Source organism: Pithys albifrons, chromosome 11, assembly GCF_047495875.1.
Source record: "Pithys albifrons albifrons isolate INPA30051 chromosome 11, PitAlb_v1, whole genome shotgun sequence".
NCBI classification, from domain to species: domain Eukaryota; kingdom Metazoa; phylum Chordata; class Aves; order Passeriformes; family Thamnophilidae; genus Pithys; species Pithys albifrons.
In genome coordinates, this window is record NC_092468.1 from 23999999 (window position 1) to 24022762 (window position 22764).

The 22764-nt window shown below is 42.5% G+C and overlaps 1 long non-coding RNA gene across 1 annotated transcript in view; it reads right to left on the bottom strand.

The window, feature by feature from the left end:
* Positions 1-296: 296 nt before the first annotated feature.
* LOC139676983 (uncharacterized) overlaps positions 297-22764 on the bottom strand; it is a 36727-nt gene continuing 14259 nt past the window's right edge. The window contains exons 2-4 of the long non-coding RNA XR_011698756.1: positions 6330-6452; positions 1685-1796; positions 297-1107 (exon numbers count right to left, since the gene is read on the bottom strand). This is a non-coding gene — a long non-coding RNA (uncharacterized lncRNA). The remainder of the gene's footprint in view (positions 1108-1684; positions 1797-6329; positions 6453-22764) is intronic.

A 22764-nucleotide genomic window follows, 5' to 3' on the forward strand; every position in this document is an offset into this window, starting at 1 on the left:
CCCAGGAGACTGAGGGTGTGAGCCCTGGCCAGGGGCAAGTCTGTGTCCTGCTGTTGTCACTGCCTGGGAGACTCCTTGGAGGTGGCTGATGTCTGTGCAACCAGTGGAGGGGAAGGAAGAGTAACAGAACCAGTGACATTTCGTGGTCACTTCTCTGATTTCACCTCAGTGGTCTCGAGGGCATGACTGTAACTTGCAGGATGGCCAAGGGGATGGTGAAGGTGAATGCTGAGTGCTGTGCTCTGGCCACACCTGCTGGCAACCCTTGCTCCAGCTCCCTTCTGCACCCAGGGATGAGTGGGAACTGCTCCCAGAGAGGCAGAAATTCCCTGACCCAGCAGGGAAGGACAGCAGGCTGCTCCTCCTCTTGGAGTAGAAGAAATGGGAAAGGGAGAGGAAAAGAAAAGATTACACAGAGTATTTTGCTCATGGAACTGCTGTATTTTCATCCTGGGAAAACAGTATCTTTTTCCCAACTGCTGAGGAAATTCACTTTCTCAAAGTACAGGTCTTAAAAAAAAATCAGAGGAAGACTAGAACTAGAGGGCTGTGGTACAGACCCAGAGGAGATAAAAGAGAGAAGACTCTGCAGAGGAGGAATGTGGTTTAACACTCTGCAGGTGGCTGTGGCTCTCATGCCCTTCAGGCTGGCTCGTCCTGCAGCATCCTGACCCAGACATGCAGCAGTGTCTCAGCCCTGCCACTGCTGTCTGAGCCAAACCTGCACATCAAACCCCACCCAAACATTATTTATTCTCTTCTCCAAACAATTTGAACTGAGACATCCCTGTTTTAGAACAACATGATACCTTGATACAGCTGAGAGTCCCTCACCCAGAGTATGTGGTACCCTTGAGGGCACAGCTCTGCTTGGTTATCTAATCCCTCTGCCTCAGGCTCCCACTCTCCACACTCAAACCCACTTCAAAGGAAATGCTGAAATTCCAATTGTTTCTTGTCAAAAAGTTTCTGGTTTGTGATGAAAGATGTGACCTTTCTTTTTGGATTGATTAGTAAACATGAGGGAAAACGCAGGAGCGCTCCGGTGTTAACTTGATACTGCCACAGGCTCTGTGCATCAAATCTTTGTGCTTTACTCTGAGCATCCTGTTAATGAGAAAAATATTCAAATCAAAGAAATGTGCTTCCTTCGATTCTCTTCAGAGTGTAATTTGGGGCTTTGGAATAGCATGCTCAATTATGTCTGTTTTATTCCTAAATTAGAGGGGAAAAAGCTTCAGAATATTATTAAGTAAACCTCTTAGCAACTGTTAAGCAACATCCAGTATTAATTGTTTAATCACTCTTTTATTATTTTTCATCAGGTAGGAAGACAATAACCCACTTTCTCAAAGGATTTCTTCTCACAGAACACCTTGGCATACCAGACTCCAAAGCCAGCACAAGGCACGGTGCCTTTGCCTGGGCAGATGGGCACAAACCTTTCCTTAGAAGCTGCTGGAGAGGCTGGTGTGGCCAGAAGCAAGAAGCAGCATTTTTTTTAACATGTTCTGGCACTCCAGTAAATGGCTGGTAAAGGCTCACACTCAGACTGAGCAGGAGGGACATGCCAGTGCAGCAGAGCCAGTAGCAGGAGCAGGTGCTCAGCAGCTTCTCAAGGTGGGTATGGTCTCTGTGGGCATTGGACCTTTTTGGGTTTGCTCCACTGAGAGCTGTTACTTACCTTTTGGATAATGGTTTATTCATCTCAGCTCCCCTTGGCTGCTGGGCAAGCCTCCCATCCTGCTGCCACATGGGATTTTGGGGAACCTTCCCAGGGCTTCTCTTCTATGTCCCTGTGGAGCCACCAACACACGTTTATGGACATGGCAGCAGGAACTGACGCAAGATCCCAGCCATCCCCATATCTCCAGGAGACTGCCCGAGGCAAGAAGGCTCCTGAGGTTTCCTGGGAAGATCCCAGCCATCCCCACATCTCCAGGAGACTGCCCGAGGCAAGAAGGTTCCTGAGGTTTCCTGGGAAGATCCCAGCCATCCCCACATCTCCAGGAGACTGCCAGAGGCAAGAAGACTCCTGAGGTTTCCTGGGAAGATCCCAGCCATCCCCACATCTCCAGGAGACTGCCTGAGGTTTCCTGGGAAGAGGGAACAGAGTCAGCACAAAGCACAGTGCCAGTGGTGGCTCCCGGAGCGAGCGTGGGCAGGGGCTTCACCGAGGGTTTGGGGGGGCATACCAAACTTATATTTGGACATTTATAGCTTTCTTTTCAGAATCCTGCAAAGCCTTGGCTGTCTTCTTTTCTCTAGGGTTGTGTCTCTACCACTATAGATCCATACTGGTGGGATACAGGAAATCAACTGGGCAGTTTGGTCCATCTCTCTGGCTCCATCACCATAAGGAGGAGAAGCTTCAAACCCACATGAATGTTTTTTCCTACTTCAGGAGCCAGGCCTTGTGCCCTTGAGCTACCTCCACTAGCACCCCTAAAGCCCTCCTTGACACCTGGAAGGAGTTCTCTCATTCTATTTCTGCTGGGATAAATTGTGCCAAAACATACCATGCATCTGGAGCTGTCCAAGACCTGTCCCTTGGGTTGGAAATCATCATCTAGGTCAGACTGATGTTCATAAAAATCCTTGTCTGGCAAGGTCTGCACCTCAGCTGCCTGGCTGATGCTTGATTTCTTGTCTTCATGAGCATACACTTATTTGCTAAACTTTTTTAGAAGTATTACCATAAAAATAGTTCCTCCAAGAGCAATAATGAAGCCTCAATATTCTTAAGTCCATCAAAAAGACTTTGCCACTCTACAAAATATAGGTGCCTTCAGGGATAAGCTTCTTGCTACCTAAAATACTCCCTCTATAAACATAAATACAGAGCCCAGACAGTTTCTTGTACAGTTCACAATTTTGCTCATATAAAAACTGTTTACAGCAATTCCATCAACTGTCAGTTGACAGCACTTCTATACCAAGTATGTGATTAATCCCTCATGTGAAAGTCACAAGTTATGTCCAAATAAATGACAACCAACCGGTCACACCACTCCCAGCAGGGAAGGGAATGCTGAGAAAGAGGAGCAACAACCACCAACAGGACCAGCACCAGGTACACAAGAAGGAACTTCCAGCTTTGCATTGGAAGCTGTTCCTCGGTGAGCTCACTTCCATCTGTCAGCTCCATTTGGGACCACGCTCCCTGATTCGAGCAGATAGCAAGAATCTGAGTCAAATAAGTGAGTATTTTTGCTAAATGTTGTCTGTCACATCATGTTACCCCTCTTTGGGCGCTTCACGGGCACACACGGAGTGGTGGAACGGCACGATGCAGCTCGCAGGATTTAATGTGACATGACAGCAAACATCACTGCAGCTTTGGGAATAAACACCTGCACTCAGTGGGCATTTCATCTGCTGGAAGCAATTTGGAAAACATGTAACCTGGGTCCTGCTAAAGCACATTGAGCTTCCATGTTTGTGTATCTCTAATACTTTCCAAAACAATTACTTTGTCCATTTTCCTTTATTCCAGAACTATCCCCTTATATGGCTGGGTTTTCAGTTTTTGGTTTTGGGGTTTTTTTGTGTTTTTTCCTTACAATAAAAGGTAAAAATTAAATCACAAGAATTGTGAGAAACAGAACCAATCTAAGCCATGAGTGCAGACACATATGGAAAAAGTTCTTATTATAGCTGGAAAACACAGCACATTCTAACAGCAAAGAACACATTTACCCACAGGTAAAAATAATAACAAGAACAAAGTTTAAAAGACTTGTTTTTTCCTGCAAAAACTTCAGCAGAATGTTCTAAGTGAAAACTGGGTAAAAATCGTCTCTCCTTGGAGAAATATGAACACAGAAAAGGCAAACATTTAACTGTTGATTTTGTACTTGTAGATGTAGGTTTTATGAATGGGAACATTTGCAAGAAGAAAAGCCAAGGTTTGGGTGACCCTTTGTAGAATTTTGGTTCATTATCCTTGACCTGACTGACAGAAATATTAGCAGTGGGAAATAAAACTGCTGGTTTAGTTATTTAACAAATGAAGTCATTTGTTCATATTGAATATATTCTCTCCTTCCAAAAGTCCTTCCATCTGTGTGTGAATGCGTGAGACCTAATTAAATTGGCAGCCAGAGCTCTGTTCTTCTCATTTGGAGGACCTTCATCTCAAGCTAGAAGAGTTTCATCCTCCAGGACCTCGTTACAGAAGAGGGAAAGGGATTGAAATGCAAGTGAACTTCAGCTAAACAGGTCACAGAGTGCAAAACAGAGAGGAATTTCATGAAAATAAATAAATTTCTATCACCACAACCTCTTCAAAAAGAATAGAACAGGTCCCATGAAGCCAAAGAGGTGGTTTCTGCAAGCTGGAGCTGGCAAAGGCATTTGGCAAGTTCTTTGTATATCTGGAACCTTTTGATGGAGGGCCTGCTACTGTCACTGGGTACCTGGCAGGTGCCCACCACCTGTCCTTCTCACCCCTTGCCCAGAACAAGATGCCACCTTGATACATGGCATGCAAGCCTAAGACTGAATTTCAGAGGTATCACAGATCTTGTCCTTTGTTAGGACAAGAGGAAATGGCCTCGAGTGCCAGGGGAGGTTTAGATTGGATATTAGGAAAAACATCTTCACAGGAAAGGTTGTCCAGCTCTGGCACAAGCTGCTTGAGGCAGTGCTGGGACTCCTGGAGGGAAAAAAGATGTGTAGATGTGGGACTTGGGGACAGGGTTTAGTGGTGGCCTTGGCAGTGTTGTAGGAATGGTTGGACTTGATGAACTTACAGATCTTTGTCGGCCTAAATGATTCCACAGTTCTGTGATTCGGTGAGTCCACAAAGTGCAAGCTGGGGTTGTGGCCAGAGAGAAGGAGAGGGCCTTCAGCACTGCAGGGAGGAGTGAAACAGGCTGATGGTTCCACAAAATCTGTCCTCCCACTGGCACTGAGCTCTTGTGTCAGTGTTGGGGTGGCCCTGGGGACCCCTGGGGTCCCCCTGTGACCAGGGCCAGCCCTGACAGGCAGAGGGATCCTGGTGCTCTTTCTCAGCAAGGGGAGTCACCCAGGACTGCATTTTTTCCAAAGGCACAGAACCTTTTGACCTTCAGTAAAAACCAAACACTCAGAGGGATTGGGCAAAGCAGATTTTAATTTCCACTAAGAGTGAGGACACTGTTGCCTCTATTTGTACAAAGGCCCCGAAGAGCTCCCTTGCTATGTGAGCAAGTTGGCAATGTATTTTACAGTATTTATTTGATTATGCATTCATTCTTTCATTCATTCATCTATTCAGTCATTCATTCAGACACTTGTCCATTCATCCCTGTCCCTTTGCAGGAAGAGAACAGAAGCCAGCAGTGGCATCCTTCACTGTCCTGATTTACAGCGACGCCTCTGAGTTTGGAGCAATAAATCTCTTTGGCCCTCCTCAATCCAGCATTATCCCTCATTAGTGACTGGGATTTAAAAAAAGGCTTAAAAATAAGCTCAGATTATAGATAGATGCATAGATATGTGTATGGGTTGCAGTGCTTTGATTAAAGAGCCGGGTTGCTGATGGGGTTTTTCCTTTTATTTGGGACTTCTCATATCACAACTCTCAGACACTGCAATTATTTTCACAAATAATCCCTGATTTTTTTATTAACTGGCCCAATTATTTTGCTATCAGTGCTGGACAATGAAGGCCCCATTTCCTTTCCAATCCCTGCCCAGTGGCTGTTGATGTCAAGGGGAGCTCCACCCACTGAGCCTGTCCCTCACCTTTACCTTCTTTGCCTCTGTGAGCTCTTTTGGTGTTTTTAGGCTCAGGGAAATATTTATTTAAAAATACCCTTTCTGGAGAGGCCAATCATTCTGTGGTTGTGACTGTATGGGTTGTGTTTAGAATTGTCTCCCTCTCACTGTGTCTCAGCCCAAACATGCACATTTTATCTGCTTCTGAGTATGCCCTAAACATGGGAATATATTCTCTGAAGAGGAGTCAGATGAAGGGAAACTACTCCTCGAGCTGGGATTACTCACACTGTAATAGCTGCTGGAACAATTTTTCTCCCATATCTCTGAAATACCCTTAATTAATCTTGCAGACAACTTGCAACATAATTGTGTCCCTAAACTGTTAACCTTGAAAAATATTTGGCAGTGTAATAACATCTCAGAAACTTGTTATCATGGGGAATATAATAAATCCATAAATATCCTGCTTTCTCTCAAAAGGCCCAGAATAATTCTTTGTTGTCAGTCTTTTTATTTTCCCCTTCATTTTTGACCCGGTGGCAGGAGGTGCAAGGGGCATGTTAGAAAGAAGGGGAAAAAAGCAGTTTGGAAGAAAAGGTAGTTATATATTATGCATAACTTACTGTTTTTCATACAAAGGAGATGTCCCTTGCACTTCTTCCTCATTTGCATGTCTTCAGGGCACCAGAGGACAGAGACAGTGGATGGCACAACCTGCCAAGCTGCAGTCGGGTCAGGAGTGGTCCCTGGTGAGCAGAGAAGACACCACTGCAGTCCTCAAAGTGCAGAACCTGAGCTGGCCTGGACATGCAACTGTCCCTCCCTAAATAAACACCTCCTCTCTCAAGGGAATTATGGTGTCCTACAGGCTGGCAGTGCCCTTAACTGCCATGTTGCCTTTGCTTGAGAGATCCCAAAATTTAAAATACATGCATTGCTCTGACACCAGTGACCTTATTAAAGTCCTGCCAATCCCCAATAGCAGGAGAACCTGAATTAAAGTTATTACCATTTCTTCTGTTGGTTGGCCCTCACAAGCTCAGGAGCTCTGTTACATTTAACAGTCTGGCATCGACTGTGTTGATAACAGGCCTGTCTGCTGTTCCTACTATGCTGCCATTTGAAATCATCAGGGAAAAAATAATCAGAAGCTTAAAAAAGCTAAAGCAGACAGGCTGTTTCAGATTATTTCAGTATGTGTGTTGCTGCAACAGCCAAATGTTCCTGGTAAGACCATAGTCTGATTTTCCCCCTGAAAATCAGGTTATAAACAAAAGGATTAGACACAGAAAAAAACAGGGAAAGAATTTAAATCTGGGTTCCAATAGACACTGGAAATTATGGAAATGCTTTGGGTTGAGGCCTTCTCTGTTTTAATAATAGTTTTCCTAAATATATGTATCCTGGATGTAGTTTTGGATCAGGGATTAACTGGGTGGCTTAGTAGGAAACAGGAAAGGAGATGGTTATTTTACAATTCAATTTAGAGGAATCTGAAGGTTGGGGTCAGTAGGGAAAGGAAGCACAGCTGCATTTCTTACAATTTCCCCATTAGAATATACCACTTTCCACACTGCTGCTCCCTCATTTTCCATGTGTTTGTAGGTGTTTTTCTCATATTTGGATCCAGTGGCCCAGAAAGCTTGACAAGAGTGAGTCTGTTTTTCACCAAAGGGACACTTTCTCACTTAATACAGGCACAGTTTCAGCTTGTGTGTCTGCTAATCTTCCTATCAAATAGTAAAATTGTGCTGCTAAAATGACATTATTACATGTTTGTCAGCTTGTGAAGTGTATTCTAAGAAAAGAAACTCATCATGGACTTGTAAAACTGTGCCTAAAGGGGCACCAAGAGAACCAGGGAGGGACTTTGGTCAAGGGCATGGAGCAACAGGGCAAGGGGGAATGGCTTCCCACTGCCAGAGGGCAGGGATAGAGGGGATATTGGGAAGGAAATCCTGGCTGGGAGGGTGGGCAGGGCCTGGCACAGGGTGCCCAGAGAAGCTGTGGCTGCCCCATCCCTGGAAGTGTTCAAGGCCAGGCTGAATGGGACTTGGAGCAACCTGGGATAGTGGAAGGTGTCCCTGCCCATGGCAGGGATGGAACTGGATGGTCTTTAAGGTTCTTCCAACTCAGACCATTCTGTGATTCTATGACTTTGGCCATCCTAGAGGTGCTTCACAATTTGTTTTTTTGCTCTATAAGTTTCAAAACAGGGCTCAACTTCCATCTCCAGGGACACAGAGCTGGACTGTGACCAAGGTGGGTCAGGAAAACAGGGACACTGCAGGGACAGGGACCTGCACCTGCTGCATCCTCCTCCCTTTGTGGCTCTTCCTCCCAGACACAATTCCCTCCTCCCCATCCCCTTCAATGCAGGTTTTCAAAGCCAAAACTTTTACTGGGAAAATATAAGGGCTGTTGTGGATGCACTATTGAAGTGCTGGATTTCCTCTTTATTTGATTCACTCTATTTCACATACCAGAACCCTCAAAAGGAGCTTTTTAAACTTGTCACTAAACAGAATCAGTAAATGCAGTAGATTATGGAATTAAATAAATCAATAAACAAACAATTAATTATTTAATTAAAGAATTATACAGATAGATAGATGATAGATAGATGATAGAGATGATAGATAGATGATTGATAGAAAGATGATAGATAGATGATAGATAGATAGATAGATAGATAGATAGATAGATAGATAGATAGATAGATAGATAGATAGATAGATATCTTGCTTTTCAAATATTTTAATTAACATTGCCACAACACATTTGATCTGGCCATACTTCCAAGATTATAATCTGAATAATCACTGAATATCCCAAAGCTTGCCAAAGGGATATTACTGAAAACCTTGTAGGAAGATAGACATTTATACAATAAATGCAATTATGATTTAGCACCCTACTGCTTGATATTATCACCTGCCCAGTGATAACTGTGGCATCCAGTTGGGATATCCAGTGATATCTTTTCCAGATAGTATCACTTGGAGAGAATATAAAATGAGGTGAAGGGATCTCTTGCCTCCTTGACAGCCAGTTATCTAACCCTACCTGCTCAGCCAGGTTTTTAGTAGATATTTTCCAATCCATTTTTAAAGCACAACATTTATTCCCAAAGACCAACGACCCCCCTACAACCCGTTATTGCCTTTTATTAAAACCCTGTTTTAATCAGCTTGTTCTACCCATTTCAGCAGCAGCACAATGCCAAGGAGATCAATATATTTGCAGCAGGGGCATCTTTAGCCCAGGGATCTGTGGGGTGCAGCCCCAGCTCCTTTGTCAGAGGTTTTGCACAGGGTTCTGTTTGTCCTACGTGTGGCACAGCTGCCTATTGGAGCAGCACAGCAAAGGCTTGCAGGGATTTCCCAACAATGAAGTTGAAATCTCTTCCCTGGTTAGTATTCAGCAACACTGGAACATTTAGCAGACATTCTCCCTTCTCCCAGCTTTCAATAGGCTGCATTTATCAGCGTGGAGTAGCAATCAACATGTATTTGCTCATGTATTTATATAAGTCAGCTGGATCAGTCCTCATTATTTGCAATTCTTCCTTTAAAGCCCCTTTGCTTTCTTTGTCTTCAGCAAGGAAATTCTGGGTATATACAACGTGTGTATGTGAGTGTGGAAAGTACTTCTTGGTGCACAACAAACACATGGGTATTACCACAGGTATTTCATTGATAGCTAAGGTGAATTATTTATGTAACTCCTTATTTCATCCCCAGATTTATTTGATGTTGGCATTATAGTATTAGATAAGTTATCTTTACCAAAAGAAAAAAAAAGAAAAAGGATTTTTGTTTGTATCTCTGCACTTCAAATGGCAGTTTCCCACTGGAAGATAAATTCTAATACTACTGGATTCTTGAGAAAATAATACAGTCTTGTAAACTTTTGAGTGAGAAAATGAAGCTGGGAATATACAGAATGGTCTCTCTGAAAGTGTGAGGAAGGACCATTCTTATTCAAAAGGAACAGAACAATCATGGTCTGAAGGCAGCCAAAAACCAGTGGGATGATGAGGAGTGAGAGCAAAGGCTGCTTGGAGAATGACAGTGACCCCAACCCACCAGTTTCAGGGGCAGGATTTCACTCCCATCACTGATGGGACTGTTTTGCCCTTCTAGCAATGTTCTCCCAGGGTAGAAGATGCAAAACCACACTATCCTTGAGAAAAGCCTGGAGAATTTAATTTTGATAAGTCACAATTCGATTTATTTAGTGCTGCTTTCCTCAACCAGCTGATGGCAACTCCAAAGGGTCGTGAAAGGCAATTAGAAGACACAAGGCACTTACAATCTTATTATCTCCTAAAATAAAATAAAAAGTCTAAGTCCTTATTCCACTTATGCCATAATCCCCCAAGGTCACACGTGCAACCTTCCAAAGATGCACAACTGCACCAGAGAATTCAGAGTTATGTCACAGATTTGAGGGGAGTTCATTTCACTGTAAAGCGAAGAGAGTCTTAAACACCTTATATGTTAAATAAATGTCCCCACTTGACTGGAAAATACTGAACTAGTCATTCAATAAATGTGCAAATTATGCATTAATTTATCTTCATTTCTTATCTCATTGACTTGTCTCCTCAAATAGTTAAATGAAGTCCTTCTATACTTTTATGTCAAGCCACAAATTTTTTTTTTTTTAAATAATACCCAATTCAGAAAAACACTTTGGCACCTGTCTGGACCCCACTGTCTCCAACTTAATGGGCATTAACTGTCCCAGCTGAGTTTCTGGAATAAAATCCATTGATCTGTGTCAGTCAGGATCTTGAAAACTGAAGGCCTGAGGTTTAAAAACCCAGTCTGCTATAATGCTAATATGCTTTAAAATAAGCTGGAAGCCTTCACTGGACTTGGGTTCAGGCTCTGACAACCCCAACTCCAGCTAAAATTCATCCAAGTAAACCTCAAAATAAACCTAAGGATTTCCCTGGGCAAGACAAAAACCTTGAGATGGTAATTATGCTATTATTGTTATTATTTTCATTTATTATTAGCAGTTTTATTATTATTATATAATCCTTTCCTCTCTGTTGGGTGGAATATCCCTCCTGGGGCTGCAGTTTGAGATTTTTATTTTACAGAGCAAACACCAAATGCAGTGAAATAGAGAAGAGCTGGTGAAAATTCAGGAAAATGATTCAGTTGAATGGATACATTCATGATGTTTCCTTGTTTGCTTGTACATATGGAATATGTGGAGCTCAGCTGAGCTAAAAATCATAAGACAACACTGAGTGGTCTAAAAGTCCCTGAGGCAAAACACCCCAAGGACAGGAAGGAGCCTTTGGGGTGGTACATGGGGCTACAAGAAGGATAAATGGGATTAGGGGAGAAATGGGAGTTGAATATTAAGAAGAAATTATTCCCAACAACAAGATCAGCTAAACTGAAACAGAGTCCCAAAGGAAGGAATGGAAATGGTGCCATTCAGTGGCTCTAATGGTACATTTGGCAAAGGGGTTTAGAAACACAGTGTGGAGAAATCTTACATCTGCAGAGAGGTGTGAGGACATCCTAAAAAAATCTCACTGAATCCTTGAACCTTCTAAATTCCTGGGCTTTTTTGCAAAGAATATGGATAAGGTCCCCAAATCCTGCACTGCAATATCTACATGCACACACAGCAGATCACAGCAGTTGTGCAGACTTAATTAAAACACTATAATTACATTTAATTTTTTTTCTTTAGATGTAGGAAATTCCAATACACCAAGTGAAGTTAAAAAAATAAGACTCTATTTGTTTAATGTTTCTCAATAAATGCTTATCTGTAGAGACCAATGTCATAATCAAAACTATTTAATTCCATCCTTGAAGATCTTTCCATACATATTTCCTATCCCATGGCAGTTTGAACTTTAAACTTACTCAAAGTAAACCTGTCAGAAGGAAAACTGGAATGGTTTTCCTGATCAGATCCCACTGGGATAGGTTGAATGTGACTCCAGCTGTGGCAGCTCCACGGCAGGAAGGAAAACTGGGATGAGAAAGGGCAGGTTTGGCATTGCAGGGGTTAGCAGAGCTGGAGGAGGCATCTCACACTCTGATGAGGTGTCAGGAGCCTAAGGAATGGGAGAATTAAGTCTGGCCTTTATTAAATCCCCAGTTCTGGCTCTTAATATGATCAGCCTGTTTCCCTGATTCCCTAAATCGTCGTCAGCCCCGTCACATCCCATTTCTGTGCTCATACAGACAGTGTGAGGCACAGCTAAAGCTTTGCAGTCTTCTTTCTCCTGCCATTGCTGACAACTTAGATAATATTTCATGGTGGTTCTAACAATGCAATACTGTCTCCAATTCACTCGTTTTAGGCTGACTTCATTAGTGCCTTCCCAAAGCAGCATTTTTCTTATCCAAGTCAATAATTACACTGCCATTGTAGCAGCAGGTTTGCAAGCCCTGAGTCTGGGTTGTGTGGGGACAAGGCTTCAAAGGACATGGCTGGTGACCATCTCACCACCCAACCTGCATGTCCAGAGGGGAAGAAGAAAAATCACTGCAACTCTTGTGCATGAACCAGGTACCAACCTCTGCAGGAGGCTGTCTTGGTGCCCCAGGAGATGAATTTGAACTTGGTCATCACCCTGAAGAGATGCCCCTTTAACTCTCCAGACAGAGCAAGTACAAAGAGTCCTCAAGAGGCACAACACAGAGGTGCAGGGAGGAGCAGGTGTGATTCTGAGTAGGGCCAGACTCAGATACAAATCAGATTAAGAGAAACAAAAGGCAGCAGAGACAAAAAGCTATGGAGTGACCACATGTATCTTGCAAAGGAGGTGCCCTCACCAGCAGGTACAGCCACCAGAAGCCTTGGAGCTTTTCCTGCTCAAATCAAAACTCCCCCAGTCTTCAAGTGAGAGCAACACTTCAGCCCCAGTAAATTATGATGCTTTTGTTCATATTAAATCTTACGAAATTTGGAATGTCTGAAGACCCAATCCACAGAGGTGTTTGTTTATATGTATGAATAATAAATGCTGGATAATGTAAATTATGTATATACCACCAATCCTTTCCAGACAAAACGAATCAGGGAGATTTGGAACCAGCTCATCTCAGACTTGCTGATGTCAACACTGGCAACGTCTCGTCCTTGCGCTGGAGGACGTTCAGTGGGAACACAACTCCTCAGCTGGTGCAAAAGGATTAGGAGAAGGTGTGGAGTAAAGAGAGATTTGAAAAAGCCTTGAAAATGGCTGGAGATTTGGTGCAGTGCTGTATACAAAGTGAGTAAACACACAGAGCTTCGTTACACAGCTCAGTGCACTCAGCCACGGATATGCAATCCCTATTCCCCGGCCACAGCCACTATCTCATCAGCGACTTCTGTCCAGGAAAGCCAATAAAATAAGGATGTGTGTTGCCAAGGTGAAGTTTTAGAAGTTGCAATTTTAAATTTCCTATTAGGGATAAGGTAAGATTTATGGATGATACACTGATTTATAAATATGTTCAGACAGTAAGTATTTTTGGCTCTAGGCTAGAAATCAGAAAGCTCAGTTTAAAGAAAGGTTTTTAAAGGTTTTGTGGTCCATAAAATAAATTTAACTTATACTTTCAAAGATCCATCTGGCTGTATAAAAGATGATGACAGTGACATTGGGAAAAAAAAATTTTGCTTGTATCTACAATGCTCCATTATTTTCTCATTAACTGGAGTTTTAAAGGGAATTATATTAGTGCCTCCAGAGGGTGAGCTGTATAAACAAGAGCTACAAATTTATCTGTGCATTAAAATGAACACTATGGTAACAGGTTTGATTGCTTTGGCTGCAATTTCAAAACCTAAAGGGTGTATTATCCTGAGATAATCTCACCCTTGGGTCCTTATATATATATATCTCATGCCTCTAATCCTGGGAGACGGTGCCTGGATAATAATACCCCCTCTGCCTTTGTCTGCTTTGTCACAGCACAACTCAAACATGCCTCTTCCAACTTCAGGTAACCCATTAGTTAAGTGATTTTATTTTGATCACTGTGAATCATTAGTTTATGTCTGGAGAGCATGGAAAGATTCATTCCCTTGGACAGGAGGAAGAATTTTCCCAGCATGAGCACTCGGTGGCGCAGGGACATTGCCATCCTTTGAGGTGTCCAGGTCTTGGCGAGGCAGAGCTGTGGAGGAGCCATCTGCTGCAAAGCTCTGCAGCCTTGGAGGCCAGTTCTGTGCCAGTGATGGACAGTCAGGTACCTCACAGGCTGGACTTCAAGGTCTTCACAAGGGAGAACTCAACAGCTCTTAAAATTGTAGACTATCCTGAGCTGGAAGGGACACATCAAGTCCAACTCCTGGCTCTGCACAGGACCACACCAAAAATTCCACCACATGCTTGACAGCATCATCCAAATGCATTATCCCAATGCTTCTTGAGGCATGAGCTGCAAACCACCCAACCCAATTACTCCTTTGGCCAGTCTTGGCATTCCAAGTCTTGCTGAGGTCCCTCTGAACCCACCACGGCACAGACACAACTTCAGGCTGCTCAGGCTTTCCAACCATCTGGGAGCAACTCAAGTCAAGAAGGTTTTCCACCAGGCTGGGGAGTGTGTTTTTTAATCCTTCTCTTAGAGCCCTATGGATGTAGATTTACTGGAGAGATTAGGATGACTTTAGCCTACATCAGTAATTTACAGGTCCTCACAGCAATCCCATTGAAAATCCCATTGAAATCTGGCCTGCATTTGGTGAGGGATCCTCTGTGCTCTGACTGGCAGGTGTCTGGGGTGGGTCAGTGTTTGAACATGGCACTGCTCACCAGAAGGATGAGGAGACAGGATCCAGTTCTTGGAACTTGAAGGCGTTCTCCATTCTCCAGGCCTGAGCCTTCGAGTAGCCAAACTTCACTTAGAAGAATCTCAAATCATCCAAAAGCTGCAGGAAATGAGCATCTCAGCACATTCTTGCCATCACTTGCATTAGTCAACAAAGTAGCAAAAGCCATTTTCCCTGCTTTTTTTTTTTCACTCAACCACAGCTGTCCTCACACTGCTTATTCCAAACCCATTATTCCCTATTAGTCATTTCCCTGGATCAGCTGCGACACACCGACACTGGGGAGTGATTTACAGGTGGAGATGATGATACCTTATTAAAAGAAAATGCCATTGCTTTTCAACATCTACAACAAATCCTCAGGGTTAGCAGAGACCCCCTCCAAGGCCCCAGTCAGCTGCTGAACGGGTTTTATACACAGCTCCCAGGATAAATGTCTTCTGAGCATGCCTTCACTTGTCACTTCTGTTGAGACACTTTGGAATGTCAGAAACTCCTACATCTTAAAGCCAGGTGTTGAAAGAATCCCTATTATTATCACTGCATTGTCAGCCACAATAACAACACTTAATAAGTGATGATAGGGACAGAAATGTCTGGTTCCTGTGTACAGCTTGTCATCTGCAGTCAAATCTAACACTGCCACAGGAGTCTTTGGAGTGAGTGCTGCAAAAAGGGGTGTCTGCTGGGAACAGGCTCCGTTAAAAAGGCATCCATGTTTAATTCTCCTTAATCATTTCAAACTTAAATGTGCTCATAAAAAAATAAATCTGAGCATGTACACGTGTGCATTAAGGACTTTTTAACTTAAAAGGCCTGTCCCAGCCTTCAGCAGGGGGAGAATGGAGGCTTGGACAACATGCTGCCTTGGGCAGTGCTGCCAAAGTCTTGCTTAGGGAGGGAATCAGTAGCTTTGCCTCACAATTCAGAGGAAAACCACACCAAAAAAGGAGGCAATTTGTATAAGTTTCCTCTGCTCTGAACATGCTATTGCATTATTCCAGCACCTTGCTGTCTATTTTGTATGGGTTAAATTCAGGGACTCGCTGATATTTTCCCCAGAAATTTGTTTATAGAAGTGGTTTTTGCACCTCTCCTGTAGAAAAAAAAATAAAAATAGGCATGAAAAAGAATTTCTTATTACACCTGGGTGAGACATGTCCTTTTGCACTTTGCCTCATCCATGTTCCTGGGCTTTTCAGGTCTGGTAAATACCTTTTGCAGGAAATCCCTTTCCCTTATACACACTGTGTATATTTTGCCTCTTACAATATATTAAGCAGCCCATGTAAGAAAAGTAGATGAATTATTGATCATGTACAGGAGAGATCAGGGGGAACAGAGAGAATATTCCATGATGGGATAAAACAAGCCCACGTTGCAGTGGATGCCTGGGGCAGCAGCTCTCTGAGACATCCTGTGGTTTGTGGCTCAGCACACATTGGGGTGATCTCAGGTACTTTCCTGCTCACTGTGGTTACCTCAGCCAGGTTTTGAGCCTAAGCTGATACAAAAGCTCCTACAAATTATTTAAGTGAGAAGTTCAGCTCTGTCTTTAAGTGGGAACTGCAATTTCTTCCTTGTTGTCTCCAAGAGGCAGGGAGATCCAGGTTTCCCTGCTTCATTTTGACCTCTTTGCAGGATTCATTGGTTGAAGTTTCAGCTTTTTCTCCTTCCTTTTTTTTTCCCCATAAATTATTCCTTTTGGCCAGAGAGTCCTTGCTTTTCCATATCAGCCTGTATTTTCCCACCTCAGCTACTTTCATTATTTTGGATGAACATGAGCTCATTCCTGCATGACTTGAGGGCTTTATCCCTAAATATTGTTCCCAACTGACCACAGGTAGATTATCAAGTAAAGTACAAAGTCAAGGAAAGAAAAAATTCTTCTACTTGAAAAAATGTGAACTGTAAGATATGAATCTTCCTCTTCCAAAACATATGTTTTTCTACCTTTTTAGAGTTTCTGTTATTTTTTGGACAAAGGTCAAAGCCTATTTTGTCCAACACCTCAGGCTTCGTGCTTTATTTTGTGTCAACTTCATGTTATCAGTTCTTTTCTTTTGACTGAAGTGGAACATCAAACTGGAAATCACTCCTTCATCTATTACAGTGTGAGTCAGAGAAAAAAAAAAGTCTTTCCACTTTTTAGGAAATAATTGGGCAGTGGTGGAACAGGACCTCCTGAGAAAATCATGGCAACAGGCTGGCACAGACTCGCAGAGCAGAAAGGGGAACATTGTCTCATGAAAGCCTTTAAACAGTTGTACCTGCAGCCTCCAGGTGGACAAATTTCATGTGGGCAGCAAGGAATAAATCAAGCACTTACATAATTTTTTTTTTAGTCTGTATTGTTCCTGTCCCAAACTCTACAATTTTGCATATCATTTTGAGCATTTCAAAACCTGAGGTTATTTTTAGCCCCTAAGAAGTAGCTGCTACATAAATAGTTGTTGCCAATGTATTATAAACTAGGATTAGCTTAATTAGGGACTTCACAAGAAAGTAATGACTATTTAAGCCCTGAAAACAAGCTAATTATTTTGTATCACATTGTTGCTAATGCTGTCTTCAGTTCTTCTTAAGGTGACTGTTCAAAAAGATGTATGGCAGACATGCTAATTAACAGATTTCTTGTCACCGTGTTACCAGTTTTTATAATATATTAAAAATCCTCTTTTATGTAACACCTCGCATATATATACATTGCTGCTCAGGTTATTTGACAGCCTGATTCAGTGCTTTTTTAAGCTTACTTCACCATCAAGGTTGCTGGGAGAGCTGCACAAGACCCAGCAGTGATTTTTCCTCAAGGCTCTGCTGAAAAAGCCAAAATTTCATTATTTGTGCCACACGATTTTCATAAATTCCTTCTGTTTAATTTCATCATAATCCATTTGAAACTGTTAAATAAATCCAAATTAATAAGCAGAATGTGAGGTTATAAGCTCCCAAGAGGCAGGACCCCTTCAACAGTACCTGAAGCCCCTCTGGAGCATCCCTTCCCAAGAGTCTTATCCTGCCATTCCCACTGAACACTGTTGTTGGAGCTTATCTGAAATACCACGAGTTAGGAGTGAAAAGCCCATAATTTTTCATGTTTCATATAATGCAGTGAAATGTAACTTATGGTAGCTTTCTGCACCTAATGTGTTTGAAAGCACTTGGAATATCCAGCATTTAATTCTTATCTACACCTTCCCCTTTCCTGTGCGCAACACTTGCCTTTCCTTTAAAATCACCTTTTACATTTCTGTTCTCCCCTTTCATATTCAATATCTCCTCACTGCTGCAGCCTCACATTGTCTGTACATCCCATTCCTTCAACAGCTTCACTTGCATACATATACATCCCATCCATATTCCAACATCTCACTGGTGTATTTGCAATTAATGACTCAATTTATCCTGACACACCAACTCTTACAAAGTGACGACAAACGATTCCTGATTAGAGAGCTGATTTCCATAAAAGAGCACTGGCATTGAGGCAGATGAATTCTCAGCTCTGCTTTGAGCTGGCACTGCCTCTGGTTCATCCTAAATTTCCCCTGGAGTTAGTCCATGGAAATCCCTGCAGCCCTGCCTCGAAAAAATACCCCAATGATAAATGTAGAGATACATCATACAAAGGTATATAATTCCAGTAAACACAAATCTCTGTTTTAGACTGAGCACTGCAAGCACATGTGCCCTGCTGCAACCCAAAGGGCCAGCAGAAAATGACTGCACTATTATTAAGCATCCAGGCAGCTTCTGCTGCTAGGTATTGTCAAATCCCAATTATTAAGATTCATTAGGGAGCTGGTGCCTTTCAAAGAACTCCTGTGAATGCCCCAGATGAAGGCCCTTCAGTGAGGATGTGAGTGTTCCAGCTCTGCAGCGTGCCCGCTCCGGCTTTTTTCCATCCTGAATTTCCCATGGTGTCATCTTATCTAATCATTGCCTGGTAATGCTGGCTCCATAAGAAATCTTCCATAGAAAATGAGAGTTCATACATCTGTCTCCTGCTGCAAATGCTCATGAATAATGGCACCAGTCAGCACGAAAGCAACGAGCAGCTCCAGCTCTGTGTGAAAGGCAGAAGGCTCTGAAGGGAGAGAAATTCCATTTTTATTTTAATTTCTTATCAGGAGCATCCTCAGGACTAGATTGTCCCAAGTACTTGAAGGAATACTAAGGAGGGTGGGGGGGTCACAATGAATTTTTTTTTCTTCTTCTCACAGTTACACCTTCTGTGACAGGATGAGCACAGTGACAGCCCTTTTTTTGTACCCCTGAAATAAATCTCTAGTGGTGAGAGCCCCTGAGCCCTCCTTGGAGAAGTCCACCCAATGTGTGTGTGTGCAAGCAGGCAGCTCCACACACGTGCACTACACTCCTGTTTTCCTCTGACATTCCCATCAACTGAATGTCATTGTCATTTATTGCTGTCATAACTGGATGCTTATTAATTTTATGTTCAGTATTTTGACCCTAGAGCAGATCCCAGTCTTCATTTATATCAAGCATCAGCATCAGCTTCCTCCTGAAGCTGTCTCAGCCCTCTGGAGAGCCCTGGCAGACCACCCCAGCCATGGACCCTCCTGAGGTGCTTCTGCCTGATGAAACAATTAATATTTTTAAGTCTCTTATTGACACTGTGATCCCAAGAGCATAGTATGAGTTAAATATTTGCTTATTATAATTGCACATTTCACATGCTGGAAGCAATTTCTGTATTATATTGCTGGGATGATATTCTGCACCGTGGAACTCTCTTTAATAAGGAATCAAATTCAATCAGACTTGAGAACTATTCATGTGAATGACTACCATTACTTGGTATCATCTGTAATGCAATAAACTGAGTGTTTGATATAATGCTGATATATTAGGAATATGCATAAGCCATTTGTTATCCATCATTTGAATCACAGAAACGGTGTGATGGAAATTAATTACATTTTAGGGGATGTCTGAATTACAGATAATAAAAAAAAATCAGTTTAAATGTGGTCTTTGGAGAAAAAAAATAAATGTGGTGCTGTGATCTCTTTTGTAAAATAGCTTTCAAGGAGCTGTGCATGTCTTCTCAAAGGTTTGCTCACTGCCTAAATGTTTTCCATGGCAATCCTGGCTACAGGACATGGCTTTTCAAAGAAATATTACATGGTATGAAAAATATTACATCAGCTTTCAAGATGGAAAACTGAAAACAACTTAGAAAAATAAAAGCATTTCCAAGTCAAATATTTTACATGAAGTGGTACCCATGGGAGCTTTCTTCATAAATACATAAAAGCAGCTTTTGGGGAATGCCCATAATTGCTGCATTACATATTCTTGCACTTGGCAAACTAATGCCTGCATTTGAAAATAAATCAATTTGGGCTTTTTCAAGCAACAGGGATAGACAGAAAATAGGTTTGTCTTGGGTTACTGTAAGTGTATGTACATCAGGAACTTTTAGGTCTTTAATAAGTTCACTGAGAATGGCATTTGTCTCCAAGAACATCTACACCCCAAATGGGACATCAGGCAGTTCCAGGGATGTGGAGCTGCTACTGAACTACATCTTTATGAGGGGTATATATAGATCTGTAAGGGATGCAGAGGGAGGGATCACAAGGTGAGGCAGGGAGTGGAAGCAGAGCTGGAAGCTCAGCCCTGGAGGCAACACGCAGTGAGCACGTCCCAGTATTATGGGAGGGGAAGGAAAGGGAAACAAAGGAGCCACAGGGATAGAGGTCAAGTCCTCTGACCCCAGAGGAGGAGCAGGTATAGCCTGGGCAGAACTGAGAGAGCTGAATAAAGGACAGGGAGCACATCATGCACAAAGCATCAGTTACTTCAAAGGAAATCCTCTCTTCTCATCACGACAAAAGGTTTCATGTGTGCAGCTCGAGCAGACCTCCAAAAAGAGCTGTGTGAGCTGATGGACAGGGCCTGGCCCCTGGGCAGGAGGTCACCTCCAGCAGCAGCTCCTGCCCACAGCCCTGCCCTGCTGCCTCCTCCCCACCTGCCCCCTGCTCCCCTCTCCACACTCGAACAGGAGCATCCTTGGCATCTGCTCCTCACAAAGCTCACTTGGAGTGCCCTACAAAAGGAACATTCAGCTCAGAAAAAGGAGTGTTAGGGTTGTATCAACCCTGACAACACATCACCTCAGAAGTTATGACTTCTAGTCATATGTGTACAGTATTTTAGGGTTTGTGAGCTAATCCTATATCTCTGAAATATCCATTGGATTTACCAAATGGCTCCTGACCCATCTTGTGAAAGGCTCTTTGAGTGCTTAGCGTTTTCCCCCATTAATCCTGCACTTCTGAGACATGTGGCTGCCTTTAGACTGGTTTTCAGACAGAATTTATTGATCCTACTGCTGTTTCTTCCTCGAGTTACTTACACAAATCCAAAACAGAAAGAAAAATTAGTTTTCTGTCCATATTGGCATCCTGGAAGGGTTTAAAATCCAGTGAAACGGTTTTGGTATTTCCTGCTAAACTTTGTAGTAATCCTTCCCTCCTTCTTCGAAATCTTCACAGGTTTGGGAATTGCCCTCCAGGTTGATGTGGTTAATCCAAGTGCAGATGCCAGGATTCTCTGATCACATGCAAGGTTAAGGTTTCACATTAAATCATCCCAAAATTACATGCAGGGTCAGACATTAGGGAGAATTCTGGGAATGTCGAGAAGAAATTTTAGAAGCCACTGAAAAAATTACTATTGACAACCAGCATAATTCATTCTATACTCACTCACAGTTCTGTTTTATACAAATATATATATGAACTTTCAAACTCATTTATTGGCTTTAGTGACATGAGCAACCAAGGCCATGATTTAAAATGATTTGTCATCTGGTATTAGATTATAAAAAGTTTAATTAATTTTTCATTAGCCACAGTTAATGATGGGCTTGTTAACCATCTTGCAGTGAAGCCAAGAGCTATTAGCTTTATTAAGGACCAGTTACAAGTAAATTACTCCTTTTATAATGGCCAAAATGAATTCTAATGTTATTTTCCCCTTCCAGAAAGCTGTTTTAAGCTATATAGATATACTAAAATCTATACAGAAGACAGGCTTGGAGGAAAACTGATCACGTAATAATAATTATTGACCACTTTTTTGCACCAGTTAAGAGCAGATCAAACTTCCCGAGGATTATTCTAAAAAACAACACCGTGAAATTAGTTCTTGTACTTAAAAATCCACATATTGGTTTATCATATAGCAAAGGGCTGAACTAGAATGGCTGATTATTTGGAGAAACTTCTTTGCTGCCACCAGACTTGTGCCTGTTGTCTCACCTGTCTGGTTTCTTCAAAGAGAAATTAGGGTTTGAACTGAAAACTTAATTGAAAATATAATTTAATTGAAAAATTCGTTTGTCCTGCCCTGTTGCCCCTGCTGGGTGGGAAGGCTGAGCATGACAGAGGCTGTTGTGATGTGATCCATGACTCAGAGAACTTGCAAAAGAATAAGAGAGATGTATGAGCAATTAATGTGGAAAAAGGTGGAGGGAAAGAAAAATTGACATTGTTTTTCTAGCAAACCTTCTTCTGAGTTTCAGATAGAGGGAATACATTAAAAATAAAATGAAAGTTTTAAAAATAAGTGTCTAAACATAGAGTGCTGCAAGATAAAGGGTCTTAAAGCTTCTTTTGAACAGGTGGGAGGACCAGGCCTATTGAAATCCCTGAGAAACGTGCTCAGTAACTCCAAACCCTGTGGGTCTGAACAGGAGTTTAGAAACCTCAATTTTTAATCTTAGTTTTAGCAACTCTTGACTAGAATCTACATTTGATAGAAATGTATTTAATTGCTGTAAACAGCTACATGAGATTATTGGTGCATAGCTATGGCTGACCAATCCCTGGAAGTGTCCAAGGCCAGGTTGGATGGGGCTTGGAGCACCCTGGGCTATGAAAGGTGTCCCTGCCCATGGCAGGGAGTGGAATGAGATGATCTTTAAGGTCCTTTCCAACCCAAACCGTTCCGTGAGTCCGTGATACAGAGAAGATACACAGCAATATGTGGATGCACAAAGATCTTCCTGTTTCTCCGGATTTCTCTGTCTGGGAATGACCTAAACAAGCTCTTGCAGCTCGGAGCAGCTCACGGCAGGTGTGCCCAACACACAGCATGTCCCTGTCCAAGCTCATCCTGGAAAGGCAGCATCTCACTGAGAGCAAGAACAAGCACTTTAAAAGCATAAAGAGAAGTGTAAGACCCTCTAAATGTCTTGCCTGAGGCAATCTGTTT